This window comes from Cherax quadricarinatus, chromosome 100 (assembly GCF_038502225.1).
Source record: "Cherax quadricarinatus isolate ZL_2023a chromosome 100, ASM3850222v1, whole genome shotgun sequence".
Classification (NCBI taxonomy): Eukaryota; Metazoa; Arthropoda; class Malacostraca; order Decapoda; family Parastacidae; genus Cherax; species Cherax quadricarinatus.
Window position 1 is genome coordinate 6476154 of NC_091391.1, and position 18763 is coordinate 6494916.

At 46.5% G+C, this 18763-nt stretch overlaps 1 long non-coding RNA gene across 1 annotated transcript in view; it reads right to left on the reverse strand.

Annotated features, from left to right (window-relative positions):
• The window catches only part of LOC128704704 (uncharacterized), a 63960-nt gene that overhangs the window by 17589 nt on the left and 27608 nt on the right, over positions 1 to 18763 (reverse strand). Inside the window, exon 2 of the long non-coding RNA XR_008409578.2 lies at positions 15342 to 15426. This is a non-coding gene — a long non-coding RNA (uncharacterized lncRNA). The remainder of the gene's footprint in view (positions 1 to 15341; positions 15427 to 18763) is intronic.

Consider the following 18763-nt stretch of genomic DNA (forward strand, 5'->3'; position numbering starts at 1 on the left):
CGTTCACGTATACCAAGAACAGCACAGGTCCTAGGACTGACCCCTGTGGAACCCCGCTTGTCACAGGCGCCCACTCTGACACCTCGTCGCGTACCATGACTCGTTGTTTCCTCCCTGTCAGATATTCTCTGATCCATTGCAGTGCCTTTCCTGTTATGTGTGCCTGGTCCTCTAGCTTTTGCAGTAACCTCTTGTGAGGAACTGTGTCGAAAGCCTTCTTGCAGTCCAAAAATACGCAGTCGATCCACCCCTCTCTCTCTTGTCTTACTTCTGTCACCTTGTCATAAAACTCTAGTAGGTTTGTGACACAGGATTTTCCTTCCCTGAAACCGTGCTGGTTGTCAATTATACACTTGTTTCTTTCCAGGTGCCCCACCACTCTCCTCCTGATGATCTTCTCCATGACCTTGCATACTATACACGTTAGAGATACAGGTCTGTAGTTTAGTGCCTCATGTCTGTCTCCCTTTTTAAAAATTGGGACTACATTTGCCATTTTCCATACCTCAGGGAGTTGCCCAGTTTCAAATGATGTGTTGAAGATCTTTGTTAATGGCTCACACAATATCTCTGCTCCCTCTTTAAGGACCCATGGAGAGATGTTGTCTGGTCCCACCGCCTTCGAGGTGTCAAGTTCGCATAGCAGCTTCTTCACCTCCTCCTTGGTTATATGTACCTCATCCAGCACTTGCTGGTGTGCCCCCCTGTTCTGATTTCTTGGAGTCCTACTGGTTTCCACTGTAAATACCTCTTTAAATCTTGTGTTGAGCTCCTGACATACCTCTCGGTCGTTTCTTGTGAATTCCCCATCACCCTTCCTCAGTCTGATTACCTGGTCCTTGACTGTTGTTTTCCTCCTGATGTGGCTGTACAACAGCTTCGGGTCAGTCTTTACTTTTGATGCTATGTCATTTTCATATTGTCTCTGAGCCTCCCTTCTTATCTGTGCATATTCGTTTCTGGCTCTTTGGCTGATTTCTTTATTTTCCTGAGTTCTCTGTCTTCTGTACCTTTTCCATTCTCTATTACACCTAGTTTTTGCCTCCCTACACCTTTGGGTGAACCAAGGACTCGTTCTGTTCTTCCCATTATTTCTGTTTCCCTTGGGAACAAACCTCTCCTCTGCCTCCTTGCATTTTGTTGCTACATAGTCCATCATTTCTTGTACTGGTTTTCCTGTCAGTTCCCTCTCCCACTGAATGTCTTGAAGGAAGTTCCTCATGCCTGAGTAGTTCCCCCTTTTGTAGTTTGGTTTTTCCCAGCCTATTCCTGCTACTCTCTCCACTTGGAGCTCAACTATGTAGTCGAAGCACAGAACCACATGATCACTAGCTCCCAGGGGCCTTTCATACATGATACCCTCGATGTCCGAACTACTCATGGTGAATACAAGGTCCAACCTTGCTGGTTCATCCTCTCCTCTCTCTCTGGTAGTGTCTCTAACATGTTGATGCATGAGGTTCTCCAGTACCACATCCATCATCTTGGCTCTCCATGTTTCGGGACCCCCATGGGGCTCCAGGTTTTCCCAGTCAATCTCCTTGTGATTGAAATCACCCATAACTAGTAACTTTGCTCCCCCCATGTGTGCTCTCCTGGCCACCTCGGCTAGTGTGTTGATCATTGCTCTGTTGCTCTCATCGTATTCTTCTCTTGGCCTCCTGCAGTTCTGTGGTGGGTTGTACATTACTGCAATTATCACCTTATGTCCCTCAGACTGGATTGTTCCTACTAAGTAGTCCCTTTCGCCCATGCCATCCATTCCTTCCATTTTCTCAAAACCCCACTGGTTTTTAATGAGCAGTGCAACTCCTCCTCCCCCTCTCCTCCCTCTGTCTTTCCTGAAGATTTGATATCCGGATGGAAAGATTGAATCTGTTATTATTCTGGTGAGTTTTGTTTCTGTGAGTGCTATTATGTCTGGGGATGTCTCTTTGATTCTTTCGTGCCACTCCTCATACTTGTTTGTTATTCCATCTGCATTTGTATACCACACCTTCAACTTCTTTTCTAAGACTGTGGTCTGGGAAGTATATTGGGGTTGGGGAAGTGGGAGACCTGGTAAGGAACTATGGGTTGTTGCTGTGGGGGTGAAGTTTGTAATGTAGTGGGTGGGGGCATTGGATGTGGCATGGGTGTTTTGATTTAGAGTGTTTGGTTGCACTGGGGTTGACCTGGTTGGGAGGCTTCTATAGAAAGTTGTGAGGGAGGCTGTATTAGATCTTCTTCCTGGGTCTGGGATCTCCTGTCTGTCTTCTCCATGTGTGTGTGTGTGTGTGGTGTGTGTGTGTGACTCAACAATCAATATTTGCACCAATAACTCATTACAGTTGTGACCGGGTGTGGAAGTGTGAATTGCTCATTACACTATAATTTGTTCATGATTGTAGCCAAAGTATAAACGTAAGTAACCTTTCTTACAGTATTCATTACCTTTGTAACTTGTGAGCTCATTACCTTTGTACCTAGTTCAGCTATCAAAACTTTGGGGGCCCAGTCCCTGGACCCATTACGTACCTCTGTAAACTGTAAATACCTTTGTAACTTGTCATGATTGTGACCAGACTTACCTGGAGTTCATTACCTTTGTAAATTGTGAGTTCATTACCTTTGTAAATTGTGAGTTCATTACCTTTGTAAATTGTGAGTTCATTACCTCTGTAACTTGCTCAGCTATCAAAACTTTGAGGCCCAGTCCCTGGACCAATTATGTACCTCTGTAATCTTTTGACTACCGCCCACAGGATGGGTATGTGGTGACTACCGCCCACAGGATGGGTATGGGGTGCATAATAAACATATTAAACTAACTGTGTACTCACCTAGTTGTACTCACCTAGTTGAGGTTGCGGGGGTCGAGTCCGAGCTCCTGGCCCCGCCTCTTCACTGATCGCTACTAGGTCACTCTCCCTGAGCCGTGAGCTTTATCATACCTCTACTTAAAGCTATGTATGGATCCTGCCTCCACTGCATCGCTTCCCAAACTATTCCACTCACTGACTACTCTGTGGCTGAAGAAATAATTCCTAACATCCCTGTGATTCATCAGTGTCTTCAGCTTCCAACTGTGTCCCCTTGTTACTGTGTCCAATCTCTGGAACATCCTGTCTTTGTCCACCTTGTCAATTCCTCTCAGTATTTTGTATGTCGTTATCATGTCCCCCCTATCTCTCCTGTCCTCCAGTGTCGTCAGGTTGATTTCCCTTAACCTCTCCTCGTAGGACATACCTCTTAGCTCTGGGACTAGTCTTGTTGCAAACCTTTGCACTTTCTCTAGTTTCTTCACGTGCTTGGCTAGGTGTGGGTTCCAAACTGGTGCCGCATACTCCAATATGGGCCTAACGTACACGGTGTACAGGGTCCTGAATGATTCCTTATTAAGATGTCGGAATGCTGTTCTGAGGTTTGCTAGGCGCCCATATGCTGCAGCAGTTATTTGGTTGATGTGCACTTCAGGAGATGTGCCTGGTGTTATACTCACCCCAAGATCTTTTTCCTTGAGTGAGGTTTGTAGTCTCTGGCCCCCTAGACTGTACTCCGTCTGCGGTCTTCTTTGCCCTTTCCCAATCTTCATGACTTTGCACTTGGTGGGATTGAACTCCAGGAGCCAATTGCTGGACCAGGTCTGCAGCCTGTCCAGATCCCTTTGTAGTTCTGCCTGGTGTGTGTGTGTGTGTAGTGTATCCCGCGCGCGTTGCGTGTAGTTGTGTGTGCTCACCTATTTGCAGGGGTCTGCTCCTGTGTACTCACCTAGTTGTATCACCTAGTGTAGTCCGAGCTCCTGTATGATCGTATAGTCACTCTCCCCGAGCCGTGAGCTGCTTAAAGCTATGTATGGATGTGCTTCCCAAACTATTCCACTTACTGACTACTCTGTGGCTGAAGAAATACTTCCTAACATCCCTGTGATTCATCTGTGTCTTTAGCTTCCAACTGTGTCCCCTTGTTACTGTGTCCAATCTCTGGAACATCCTGTCTTTGTCCACCTTGTCAATTCCCCTCAGTATTTTGTATGTCGTTATCATGTCCCCCCTATCTCTCCTGTCCTCCAGTGTCGTCAGGTTGATTTCCCTTAACCTCTCCTCGTAGGACATACCTCTTAGCTCTGGGACTAGTCTTGTTGCAAACCTTTGCACTTTCTCTAGTTTCTTTACGTGCTTGGCTAGGTGTGGGTTCCAAACTGTGCCGCATACTCCAATATGGGCCTAACGTATACGTGTACAGGGTCCTGAACGATTCCTTATTAAGATGTCGGAATGCTGTTCTGAGGTTTGCTAGGCGCCCATATGCTGCAGCAGTTATTTGGTTGATGTGCGCTTCAGGAGATGTGCCTGGTGTTATACTCACCCCAAGATCTTTTTCCTTGAGTGAGGTTTGTAGTCTCTGACCCCCTAGACTGTACTCCGTCTGCGGCCTTCTTTGCCCTTCCCCAATCTTCATGACTTTGTGTGTGTATGTGTGTGTATGTGTGTGTATGTGTATGTATGTGTGTGTATGTGTATGGGTGTATGTGTGTGTGTGTGTGTGTGTGTATGGGTGTGTGTGTATGGGTGTATGTGTATGTGTGTGTGTGTGTGTGTGTGTGTGTGTGTGTGTGTGTGTGTGTGTATGTGTGTGTGTGTGTATGAGTGTGTATGAGTGTGTGTGGGTGTGTGTGTGTGTGTGTGTATGTGTGTGTGTGTGTATGAGTGTGTGTACTCGCCTAATTGTACTCACCTAATTGTCGAGACTCAGCTCCTGGCCCCGCCTCTTCACTGATCGCTACTGGATCCTCTCTCTCTCTCTGCTTCCTGAGCTTTGTCATACCTCTTCTTAAAACTATGTATGGTTCCTGCCTCCACTACTTCACTTGCTAGGCTATTCCACTTGTGACAACTCTATGACTGAAGAAATACTTCCTAACGTGTGACTCGTCTGAGTCCAGCTTCCAGTTGTGACCCCTTGTCCCTGTTGCACCTATTTGTCCTTATTAAGGTATCGGAACGCTATTCTCAGGTTTGCCAGGCGCCCGTATGCTGCAGCGGTTATTTGGTTGATGTGTGCCTCCGGTGATGTGCTCGGTGTTATGGTCACCCCAAGGTCTTTCTCCCTGAGTGAGGTCTGTAGTCTTTGTCCACCTAGCCTATACTCTGTCTGCGGTCTTCTTTGCCCCTCCCCAATCTTCATGACTTTGCATTTGGCTGGATTGAATTCGAGAAGCCAGTTACTGGACCACATGTCCAGCCTCTCCAGGTCTCTTTGCAGTCCTGCCTCTTCCTCGTCCGATTTAATTCTTCTCATCAACTTCGTCATCTGCGAACAGGGACACTTCAGAGTCTATTCCTTCCATCATGTCGTTCACATATATCAAAAATAGCACTGGTCCTAGAACTGACCCCTGTGGGACCCCGCTCGTAACAGGCGCCCACTGTGATACCTCTTCACGTACCATGACTCGTTGCTGCCTCCCTATCGGGTATTCCCTTATCCACTGCAGTGCCCTTCCTTTTACGTGTGCCTGATCCTCCAGCTTCTGCACTAATCTCTTGTGGGGAACTGTGTCAAAGGCCTTCCTGCAGTCTAGGAAAACGCAATCTACCCAACCCTCTCTCTCGTGTCTTACTTCTGTTACCTTGTCATAAAACTCCAGGAGGTTTGTGATACAAGATTTGCCTTCCATGAACCCATGCTGGTTTTCATTTATAATCTTGTTCCTTTCCAGGTGTTCGACCACTCTCCTCCTGATAATCTTCTCCATGACTTTGCACACAATACATGTCAGAGACACAGGTCTGTAGTTTAGTGCCTCGTTTCTGTTTCCTTTCTTAAATATGGGGACTACATTAGCTGTCTTCCATTTCTCAGGTAGTTGCCCAGTTTTAAGGGATGTGTTGAAGATTGTGGTTAGAGGCACACACAGCATCTCTGCTCCTTCTCTAAGGACCCATGGGGAGATGTTGTCCGGTCCCATCGCCTTTGAGGTGTCAAGGTCACTTAAGAGCTTCTTCACCTCCTCCTCAGTTGTTCGTATGTCATCCAACACTTGTTGGTATATTCCCTCTTGATGTTCCCTTCTGTGCTGTCTTCCCACAGCCCTTCCTGTCTCTACTGTAAAAACTTCCTTAAATCTCCTGTTCAGCTCCTCACATACCTCCTGATCATTTCTTGTGAGTTCTCCACCTTCTGTCCTTAATCTGATCACCTGGTCTTTGACTGTTGTCTTCCTCCTGATGTGGCTATACAACAGTTTCGGGTCAGTCTTGATTCTCGATGCTATGTCATTTTCATACTGTCGCTGGGCCTCCCTCCTTACCTGTGCGTACTCATTCCTGGCTCTGCGACTGATCTCCCTATTTTCGTGTGTTCTCTGCCTTCTGTACTTTTTCCATTCTCTATTGCACTTTGTTTTTGCCTCCTTACACTGTGTGTGTGTGTGTTTGTGTGTGTGTACATAATGGTTCCAGGGACTGTATCTCAACATTACAGAGGTACATAATGGTTCCAGGGACTGTACCTCAACATTACAGAGGTACATAATGGTTCCAGGGACTGTACCTCAACATTACAGAGGTACATAATGGTTCCAGGGACTGTACCTCAACATTACAGAGGTACATAATGGCTCCAGGGACTGTACCTTAACGTTAGTGGTACATAATGGGTGCAGGGACTGTACCTCAACATTACAGAGGTACATAATGGTTCCAGGGACTGTACCTCAACATTACAGAGGTACATAATGGTTCCAGGGACTGTACCTCAACATTACAGAGGTACATAATGGTTCCAGGGACTGTACCTCAACATTACAGAGGTACATAATGGTTCCAGTGACTGTACCTCAACATTAGAGGTACATAATGGGTCCACAGCTCTCACAGACAGTCCCTCACTCTGTAATCCCTCGACTACCGCCCACAGGATAGGTATGGGATGCATAATTAAGATATTAAACTGAAGAATCCCTAACAGAAATACTCAGAGATGATGACGGTAGTGTTTGCAGGAATGCAAGAAGACTAGACCGTAGCTGGATCGCTAGCGCACTCGCCTCACACACCGAGGTCTGTGATTCGATCCTCAGTACGGCTGAAAACCATAAGGACGTGTTTCCATGAGACACCTGCTGTCCCTGTTCACCTAGCAGTAAAATGGATACATGGGTGTTAGTGGACTGGTGTGGGTGGCATCCTGGGTGTTAGTGGACTGGTGTGGGTGGCATCCTGGGTGTTAGTGGACTGCTGTGGGTGGCATCCTGGGTGTTAGTGGACTGCTGTGGGTGGCATCCTGGGTGTTAGTGGACTGGTGTGGGTCGCATCCTGGGTGTTAGTGGACTGGTGTGGGTCGCATCCTGGGTGTTAGTGGACTGATGTGGGTCACATCCTGGATGTTAGTGGACTGGTGTGGGTGGCACCCTGGGTGTTAGTGGACTGGTGTGGGTCACATCCTAGGTGTTAGTGAACTGGTGGGTCACACCCTGAGAGTTAGTGGACTGGTGTGGGTCGTATCCTGGGTGTTAGTGGACTGGTGTGGGTGGCATCCTGGGTGTTAGTTGACTGGTGTGGGTCACATCCCGGGTGTTAGCAGACTGGTGTGGGTCACATCCTGGGTGTTAGTGGACTGGTGTGGGTCGATTCCTGGGTGTTAGTGGACTGGTGTGGGTCACATCCTGGGTGTTAGTGGACTGGTGTGGGTCACATCCTGGGTGTTAGTGGACTGGTGGGGGTCGTATCCTGGGTGTTAGTGGACTGGTGTGGGTCACATCCTGGGTGTTAGTGGACTGGTGTGGGTCACATCCTGGGTGTTAGTGGACTGGTGTAGGTCACATCCTGGGTGTTAGTGGACTGGTGTGGGTCACATCCTGGGTGTTAGTGGACTGGTGTGGGTCACATCCTGGGTGTTAGTGGACTGGTGTGGGTCACATCCTGGGTGTTAGTGGACTGGTGTGGGTCACATCCTGGGTGTTAGTGGACTGGTGTGGGTCACATCCTGGGTGTTAGTGGACTGGTGTGGGCCACATCCTGGGTGTTAGTGGACTGGTGTGGGCCACATCCTGGGTGTTAGTGGACTGGTGTGGGCCACATCCTGGGTGTTAGTGGACTGGTGTGGGTCACATCCTGGGTGTTAGTGAACTGGTGTGGGTCACATCCTGGGTGTTAGTGGACTGGTGTGGGTCACATCCTGGGTGTTAGTGGACTGGTGTGGGTCACATCCTGGGTGTTAGTGGACTGGTGTGGGTCACATCCTGGGTGTTAGTGGACTGGTGTGGGTCACATCCTGGGTGTTAGTGGACTGGTGTGGGTCACATCCTGGGTGTTAGTGGACTGGTGTGGGTCACATCCTGGGTGTTAGTGGACTGGTGTGGGTCACATCCTGGGACAAAACTGACCTAATTTGCGGGAAATGCTCAGCATAACAAGGGACTTTCTATATAGTAGTATGTCACTGATGTCAGCTATGATCTGTATACCTTGTACATGTACTTGTATACCTTGTACATGTACTGGTATACCTTGTACATGTACTTGTATACCTTGTACATGTACTTGTATACCTTGTACATGTACTGGTATACCTTGTACATGTACTGGTATACCTTGTACATGTACTGGTATACCTTGTACATGTACTGGTATACCTTGTACATGTACTGGTATACCTTGTACATGTACTGGTATACCTTGTACATGTAGTTGTATACATTGTACATGTACTTGTATACCTTGTACATGTACTGGTATACCTTGTACATGTACTGGTATAACTTGTACATGTACTTGTATACATTGTTCATGTACTGGTATACTTTGTACATGTACTGGTATACCTTGTACATGTGCTTGTATACCTTGTACATGTACTGGTATACCTTGTACATGTACTGGTATACCTTGTACATGTACTGGTAGAAATAAAGATTATTATTATAATATACGTAAGGCGGAAGATGTCTGAGGTCTCTGGCCTCGGTGCTCGTACCGGAAATAATTTACATACTCCAGACAATCTTACACACATCAACACTGTTTCTTAACCCTGGCAACAGAAGAAAGTATTAACCCAGCATTTGGCACAAAGTACGCTAATAATTATGTAATTATTATATAATTATTATTATAATGATGATATCCTGGGAGTTGCAAGAGGAATAGACATTTTGTTGTTGTTGATGGAAGCAGAGGGTACCATGGGCAGAGGGTACCATGGGCAGAGGGTACCATGGGCAGAGTGGAAATAGCTAAGTTGTCCTGGCAGCCCCCCACACTAATCCACTCAGCCCCCTACCCCACCCCCACAAACATTATATATATATATATATATATATATATATATATATATATATATATATATATATATATATATATATATATATATATATATATATATGCAGAACAATTACTTTGGAAAAGAGTAAACTAGGAAGTGCTTTCGTGATTTCTAATATCAAGGGTAAAGTGGCAGAGATAAGTGTCTAGGAGGTACCTGGGTAGTGTCTAGGAGGTACCTGGGTAGTGTCTAGGAGGTACCTGGGTAGTGTCTAGGAGGTACCTGGGTAGTGTCTAGGAGGTACCTGGGTAGTGTCTAGGAGGTACCTGGGTAGTGTCAAGGAGGTACCTGGGTAGTGTCTAGGAGGTACCTGGGTAGTGTCTAGGAGGTACCTGGGTAGTGTCTAGGAGGTACCAGGGTAGTGTCTAGGAGGTACCTGGGTAGTGTCTAGGAGGTACCTGGGTAGTGTCAAGGAGGTACCAGGGTAGTGTCTAGGAGGTACCTGGGTAGTGTCTAGGAGGTACCTGGGTAGTGTCTAGGAGGTACCTGGGTAGTGTCTAGGAGGTACCTGGGTAGTGTCAAGGAGGTACCAGGGTAGTGTCTAGGAGGTACCTGGGTAGTGTCTAGGAGGTACCTGGGTAGTGTCTAGGAGGTACCTGGGTAGTGTCTAGGAGGTACCTGGGTAGTGTCTAGGAGGTATTTGGGTAGTGTCTAGGAGGTACCAGGGTAGTGTCTAGGAGGTACCAGGGTAGTGTCTAGGAGGTACCAGGGTAGTGTCAAGGAGCTACCAGGGTAGTGTCTAGGAGGTACCAGGGTAGTGTCAAGGAGGTACCTGGGTAGTGTCTAGGAGCTACTAGGGTAGTGTCTAGGAGGTACCTGGGTAGTGTCAAGGAGGTACCTGGGTAGTGTCTAGGAGCTACCAGGGTAGTGTCTAGGAGGTACCAGGGTAGTGTCCAGGAGGTACCTGGGTAGTGTCTAGGAGGTACCAGGGTAGTGTCTAGGAGGTACCTGGGTAGTGTCAAGGAGCTACCAGGGTAGTGTCAAGGAGGTACCAAGGTAGTGTCAAGGAGCTACCAGGGTAGTGTCAAGGAGGTACCAGGGTAGTGTCAAGGAGGTACCAGGGTAGTGTAAAGGAGCTACCAGGGTAGTGTCAAGGAGGTACCAAGGTAGTGTCAAGGAGGTACCAGGGTAGTGTCAAGGAGCTACCAGGGTAGTGTCAAGGAGCTACCAGGGTAGTGTCAAGGAGCTACCAGGGTAGTGTCAAGGAGCTACCAGGGTAGTGTCAAGGAGCTACCAGGGTAGTGTCAAGGAGCTACCAGGGTAATGTCAAGGAGCTACCATGGTAGTGTCAAGGAGCTACCAGGGTAGTGTCAAGGACCTACAAGGGTAGTGTCAAGGAGCTACCAGGGTAGTGTCAAGGAGCTACCAGGGTAGTGTCAAGGAGCTACCAGGGTAGTGTCAAGGAGCTACCAGTGTAGTGTCAAGGAGCTACCAGTGTAGTGTCAAGGAGCTACCAGGGTAGTGTCAAGGAGCTACCAGGGAAGTGTCAAGGAGCTACCAGGGTAGTGTCAAGGAGCTACCAGGGTAGTGTCAAGGAGCTACCAGGGTAGTGTCAAGGAGCTACCAGGGTAGTGTCAAGGAGGTACCAGGGTAGTGTCAAGGAGCTACCAGGGTAGTGTCAAGGAGCTACCAGGGTAGTGTCAAGGAGGTACCAGGATAGTGTCAAGGAGGTACCAGGGTAGTGTCAAGGAGCTACCAGGGTAGTGTCAAGGAGGTACCAGGATAGTGTCAAGGAGGTACCAGGGTAGTGTCAAGGAGCTACCAGGGTAGTGTCAAGGAGCTACCAGGGTAGTGTCAAGGAGCTACCAGGGTAGTGTCAAGGAGCTACCAGGGTAGTGTCAAGGAGCTACCAGGGTAGTGTCAAGGAGGTACCAAGGTAGTGTCAAGGAGCTACCAGGGTAGTCAAAGAGGTACCAAGGTAGTGTCAAGGAGGTACCAGTGTAGTGTCAAGGAGGTACCAAGGTAGTGTCAAGGAGCTACCAGGGTAGTGTCAAGGAGGTACCAAGGTAGTGTCAAGGAGCTACCAGGGTAGTGTCAAGGAGGTACCAAGGTAGTGTCAAGGAGCTACCAGGGTAGTGTCAAGGAGGTACCAGGGTAGTGTCAAGGAGCTACCAGGGTAGTGTCAAGGAGGTACCAAGGAGCTACCAGGGTAGTGTCAAGGAGCTACCAGGGTAGTGTCAAGGAGCTACCAGGGTAGTGTCAAGGGGCTACCAGGGTAGTGTCAACGAGGTACCAGGGTAGTGTCAAGAAGCTACCAGGGTAGTGTCAAGAAGCTACCAGGGTAGTGTAAGGAGGTACCAGGGTAGTGTCTAGGAGCTACCAGTGTAGTGTCAAGGAGTTTCCAGGGTAGTGTAAGAAGGTACCAGGGTAGTGTCAAGGAGGTACCAGGGTAGTGTCTAGGAGCTACCAGGGTAGTGTCAAGGAGGTACCAGGGTAGTGTCAAGGAGCTACCAGGGTAGTGTCAAGAAGCTACCAGGGTAGTGTAAGGAGGTACCAGGGTAGTGTCAAGGAGGTACCAGGGTAGTGTCAAGGAGCTTCCAGGGTAGTGTCAAGGAGCTACCAGGGTAGTGTCTAGGAGCTACCAGGGTAGTGTAAGGAGGTACCAGGGTAGTGTAAGGAGGTACCAGGGTAGTGTCAAGGAGGTACCAGGGTAGTGTCAAGGAGGTACCAGGGTAGTGTCTAGGAGCTACCAGGGTAGTGTCAAGAAGCTACCAGGGTAGTGTCAAGGAGGTACCAGGGTAGTGTCTAGGAGCTACCAGGGTAGTGTCTAGGAGCTACCAGGGTAGTGTCTAGGAGGTACCAGGGTAGTGTCAAGGAGCTACCAGGGTAGTGTCAAGGAGGTACCAGGGTAGTGTCTAGGAGCTACCAGGGTAGTGTCAAGGAGGTACCAGGGCAGTGTCTAGGAGGTACCAGGGTAGTGTCAAGGAGCTACCAGGGTAGTGTCAAGGAGCTACCAGGGTAGTGTCAAAGAGCTACCAGGGTAGTGTCAAGAAGCTACCAGGGTAGTGTCAAGGAGGTACCAGGGTAGTGTCTAGGAGGTACCAGGGTAGTGTCAAGGAGCTACCAGGGTAGTGTCAAGGAGCTACCAGGGTAGTGTCAAGGAGGTACCAGGGTAGTGTCTAGGAGCTACCATGGTAGTGTCAAGGAGCTACCAGGGTAGTGTCTAGGAGGTACCAGGGTAATGTCTAGGAGGTACCAGGGTAGTGTCAAAGAGCTACCAGGGTAGTGTCAAGGAGGTACCAGGGTAGTGTCAAGGAGCTACCAGGGTAGTGTCAAGGAGCTACCAGGGTAGTGTCAAGAAGCTACCAGGGTAGTGTCAAGGAGGTACCAGGGTAGTGTCAAGGAGTTACCAGGGTAGTGTCAAGGAGCTACCAGGGTAGTGTCAAGAAGCTACCAGGGTAGTGTCAAGGAGGTACCAGGGTAGTGTCAAGGAGGTACCAGGGTAGTGTCAAGGAGGTACCAGGGTAGTGTCAAGGAGGTACCAGGGTAGTGTCAAGGAGCTACCAGGGTAGTGTCAAGGAGCTACCAGGGTAGTGTCAAGGAGGTACCAGGGTAGTGTCAAGAAGCTACCAGGGTAGTGTCAAGGAGCTACCAGGGTAGTGTCAAGGAGCTACCAGGGTAGTGTCAAGGAGCTACCAGGGTAGTGTCAAGGAGCTACCAGGGTAGTGTCAAGGAGCTACCAGGGTAGTGTCAAGGAGGTACCAGGGTAGTGTCAAGGAGGTACCAGGGTAGTGTCAAGGAGGTACCAGGGTAGTGTCTAGGAGGTACCAGGGTAGTGTCAAGGAGGTACCAGGGTAGTGTCAAGGAGGTACCAGGGTAGTGTCAAGGAGGTACCAGGGTAGTGTCAAGGAGCTACCAGGGTAGTGTCAAGGAGGTACCAGGGTAGTGTCAAGGAGCTACCAAGGTAGTGTCAAGGAGCTACCAGGGTAGTGTCAAGGAGCTACCAGGGTAGTGTCAAGGAGGTACCAAGGTAGTGTCAAGGAGCTACCAGGGTAGTGTCAAGGAGCTACCAGGGTAGTGTCAAGGAGGTACCAGGGTAGTGTCAAGGAGGTACCAAGGTAGTGTCAAGGAGGTACCAGGGTAGTGTCAAGGAGCTACCAAGGTAGTGTCAAGGAGCTACCAGGGTAGTGTCAAGGAGCTACCAGGGTAGTGTCAAGGAGGTACCAGGGTAGTGTCAAGGAGGTACCAGGGTAGTGTCAAGGAGCTACGAGGGTAGTGTCAAGGAGCTACCAGGGTAGTGTCAAGGAGGTACCAGGGTAGTGTCAAGGAGCTACCAGGGTAGTGTCAAGGAGGTACCAGGGTAGTGTCAAGGAGCTACCAGGGTAGTGTCAAGGAGGTACCAGGGTAGTGTCAAGGAGGTACCAGGGTAGTGTCAAGGAGCTACCAGGGTAGTGTCTAGGAGGTACCAGGGTAGTGTCAAGGAGGTACCAGGGTAGTGTCAAGGAGGTACCAGGGTAGTGTCAAGGAGCTACCAGGGTAGTGTCAAGGAGCTACCAGGGTAGTGTCAAGGAGCTACCAGGGTAGTGTCAAGGAGCTACCAGGGTAGTGTCAAGGAGCTACCAGGGTAGTGTCAAGGAGCTACCAGGGTAGTGTCAAGGAGCTACCAGGGTAGTGTCAAGGAGCTACCAGGGTAGTGTCAAGGAGGTACCAGGGTAGTGTCAAGGAGCTACCAGGGTAGTGTCTAGGAGGTACCAGGGTAGTGTCAAGGAGGTACCAGGGTAGTGTCAAGGAGGTACCAGGGTAGTGTCAAGGAGCTACCAGGGTAGTGTCAAGGAGGTACCAGGGTAGTGTCAAGGAGCTACCAGGGTAGTGTCAAGGAGCTACCAGGGTAGTGTCAAGGAGCTACCAAGGTAGTGTCAAGGAGCTACCAGGGTAGTGTCAAGGAGCTACCAGGGTAGTGTCAAGGAGGTACCAGGGTAGTGTCAAGGAGGTACCAGGGTAGTGTCAAGGAGCTACGAGGGTAGTGTCAAGGAGCTACCAGGGTAGTGTCAAGGAGGTACCAGGGTAGTGTCAAGGAGCTACCAGGGTAGTGTCAAGGAGCTACCAGGGTAGTGTCAAGGAGCTACCAGGGTAGTGTCAAGGAGCTACCAGGGTAGTGTCAAGGAGCTACCAGGGTAGTGTCAAGGAGGTACCAGGGTAGTGTCAAGGAGGTACCAGGGTAGTGTCAAGGAGCTACCAGGGTAGTGTCTAGGAGGTACCAGGGTAGTGTCAAGGAGCTACCAGGGTAGTGTCAAGGAGCTACCAGGGTAGTGTCAAGGAGCTACCAGGGTAGTGTCAAGGAGCTACCAGGGTAGTGTCAAGGAGCTACCAGGGTAGTGTCAAGGAGCTACCAGGGTAGTGTCAAGGAGCTACCAGGGTAGTGTCAAGGAGCTACCAGGGTAGTGTCAAGGAGCTACCAGGGTAGTGTCAAGGAGCTACCAGGGTAGTGTCAAGGAGGTACCAGGGTAGTGTCAAGGTGCTACCAGGGTAGTGTCAAGGAGGTACCAAGGTAGTGTCAAGGAGCTACCAGGGTAGTGTCAAGGAGGTACCAGGGTAGTGTCAAGGAGCTACCAGGGTAGTGTCAAGGAGGTACCAGGGTAGTGTCAAGGAGGTACCAGGGTAGTGTCTAGGAGGTACCAGGGTAGTGTCAAGGAGGTACCAGGGTAGTGTCAAGGAGGTACCAGGGTAGTGTCAAGCAGCTACCAGGGTAGTGTCAAGGAGCTACCAGGGTAGTGTCAAGGAGCTACCAGGGTAGTGTGAAGGAGGTACCAGGGTAGTGTCAAGGAGCTACCAGGGTAGTGTCAAGGAGCTACCAGGGTAGTGTCAAGGAGGTACCAGGGTAGTGTCAAGGAGGTACCAGGGTAGTGTCAAGGAGCTACCAGGGTAGTGTCAAGGAGCTACCAGGGTAGTGTGAAGGAGGTATCAAGGAAGTGTCAAGGAGCTACCAGGGTAGTGTCAAGGAGGTACCAGGGTAGTGTCAAGGAGCTACCAGGGTAGTGTCAAGGAGCTACCAGGGTAGTGTGAAGGAGGTACCAAGGTAGTGTCAAGGTACTTACGTTACTGTTGAGGACGCTCCAGGAAGATAGGACAACAGAAAAAAGCGAAGGCAGAGGCCAGGCACAGCGCCGCCATAGTGAAGAACTGGAAGATAATGTTAATATTAACATGGAACAAACATGACATACACATCAATATTAACATGACATACACCGATATAAACATGACATACACATCAATATTAACATGACATACACTGATATAAACATGACATACACATCAATATTAACATGGCATACACTGATATAAACATGACATACACATCAATATTAACATGGCATACACTGATATAAACATGACATACACATCAATATTAACATGGCATACACTGATATAAACATGACATACACATCAATATTAACATGGCATACACTGATATAAACATGACATACACATCAATATTAACATGGCATACACTGATATAAACATGACATACACATCAATATTAACATGGCATACACTGATATAAACATGACATACACATCAATATTAACATGGCATACACTGATATAAACATGACATACACATCAATATTAACATGGCATACACTGATATAAACATGACATACACATCAATATTAACATGGCATACACTGATATAAACATGACATACACATCAATATTAACATGACATACACTGATATAAACATGACATACACATCAATATTAACATGGCATACACTGATATAAACATGACATACACATCAATATTAACATGACATACACCGATATAAACATGACATACACATCAATATTAACATGACATACACCGATATAAACATGACATACACATCAATATTAACATGACATACACTGATATAAACATGACATACACATCAATATTAACATGGCATACACTGATATAAACATGACATACACATCAATATTAACATGACATACACCGATATAAACATGACATACACATCAATATTAACATGACATACACCGATATAAACATGACATACACATCAATATTAACATGACATACACTGATATAAACATGACACACACATCAATATTAACATTACATAATACAAACACACCAATATAAACGTTACACACAAATATAAACATACAAATAAACATTACATACATCAATATAAACATTACATACATCAATATAAACATTACATACATCAATATAAACATTACACATCAATATAAACATTACACATCAATATAAACATTACATACATCAATATAAACATTACATACATCAATATAAACATTACACATCAATATAAACATTACATAAATCAATATAAACATTACATACATCAATATAAACATTACATACATCAATATAAACATTACATACATCAATATAAACATTACACATCAATATAAACATTACACATCAATATAAACATTACACATCAATATAAACATTACACATCAATATAAACATTACACATCAATATAAACATTACACATCAATATAAACATTACACACATCAATATAAACATTACACACATCAATATAAACATTACATACATCAATATAAACATTACACATCAATATAAACATTACATACATCAATATAAACACATACATCAATATAAACATTACATACATCAACATTACACATCAATATAAACATTACACATCAATATAAACATTACACATCAATATAAACATTACACATCAATATAAACATTACATACATCAATATAAACATTACATACATCAATATAAACATTACATACATCAATATAAACATTACATACATCAATATAAACATTACATACATCAATATAAACATTACATACATCAATATAAACATTACACATCAATATAAACATTACACATCAATATAAACATTACATACATCAATATAAACATTACACATCAATATAAACATTACACATCAATATAAAAATTACACATCAATATAAACAAGAATAAACATTACACATCAATATAAATACAATATAAACATTACACAATATAAACATTACAATATAAACATTCCAAGATCATTACAGGAATTTCGTGGGTTAAAAAATAAATATTATAAATACATTAGTTTCCCCTCAACGTCTGAATTATTTAAGTCACCGGTTAAATATTCTGTACAGAGATTTAAGATTATAATAATTAAGCGGTAAACCCACATGGGTAGAGCTGAATAGAATTTAAGAAATGGTTACATTATTATTATATTATAATCAAGGGGGAAGCGCTAAACCCGGAGGATTATACAGTGCCTGGGGGGGGGGATGTGGAAGGCATTCAGGCTTAATTAGGGGAACTGGAGCACAGATCCAATTCCCTAAATCAAGAGCCCCTCACCAACATCAAGGAACCTTCCTTGAGGGGAGAAATGGTTACAAAATCGTTAATAAGTCGTAAGTTTGGTTGCCAAGAGATATTTCAGCTTGTTCCATCACCATTATCAGTATTGTGATTATTTTGACTACTATTATCATTATTATGATTATCATTATCTTGTAGAAACACTAAACCCTAAGGAGTCGTATTAGAATGAGAACTAGGCGTTAAATCTACATAAGGAGTCTTATCTCTGTCAGTACGCTTGTTGATGTTAAACCTTCTGGGAAGGCTAAACCCGGTGGGTTAATGTGGTTTAGGTTTATGGAAAGGGGGGATGGCTCCGTTTCCTTGACTCCAGAGCTCTTCAGTAGCTTGAAGGGACGCTGGAAGGTCAGACTGGTCTAAGACAGTCCTGGACAGACTGGTCTAAGACAGTCCTGGACAGACTGGTCTAAGACAGTCCTGGACAGACTGGTCTAAGACAGTCCTGGACAGACTGACCTAAGACAGTCCTGAAGACTGGTCTAAGACAGTCCTGGACAGACTGGTCTAAGACAGTCCTGGACAGACTGACCTAAGACAGTCCTGAAGACTGACCTAAGACAGTCCTGAAGACTGACCTAAGACAGTCCTGAAGACTGGTCTAAGACAGTCCTGAAGACTGGTCTAAGACAGTCCTGAAGACTGGTCTAAGACAGTCCTGAAGACTGGTCTAAGACAGTCCTGAAGACTGGTCTAAGACAGTCCTGAAGACTGGTCTAAGACAGTCCTGAAGACTGGTCTAAGACAGTCCTGAAGACTGGTCTAAGACAGTCCTGAAGACTGGTCTAAGACAGTCCTGAAGACTGGTCTAAGACAGTCCTGAAGACTGGTCTAAGACAGTCCTGAAGACTGGTCTAAGACAGTCCTGAAGACTGGTCTAAGACAGTCCTGAAGACTGGTCTAAGACAGTCCTGAAGACTGGTCTAAGACAGTCCTGAAGACTGGTCTAAGACAGTCCTGAAGACTGGTCTAAGACAGTCCTGAAGACTGGTCTAAGACAGTCCTGAAGACTGGTCTAAGACAGTCCTGAAGACTGGTCTAAGACAGTCCTGAAGACTGGTCTAAGACAGTCCTGAAGACTGGTCTAAGACAGTCCTGAAGACTG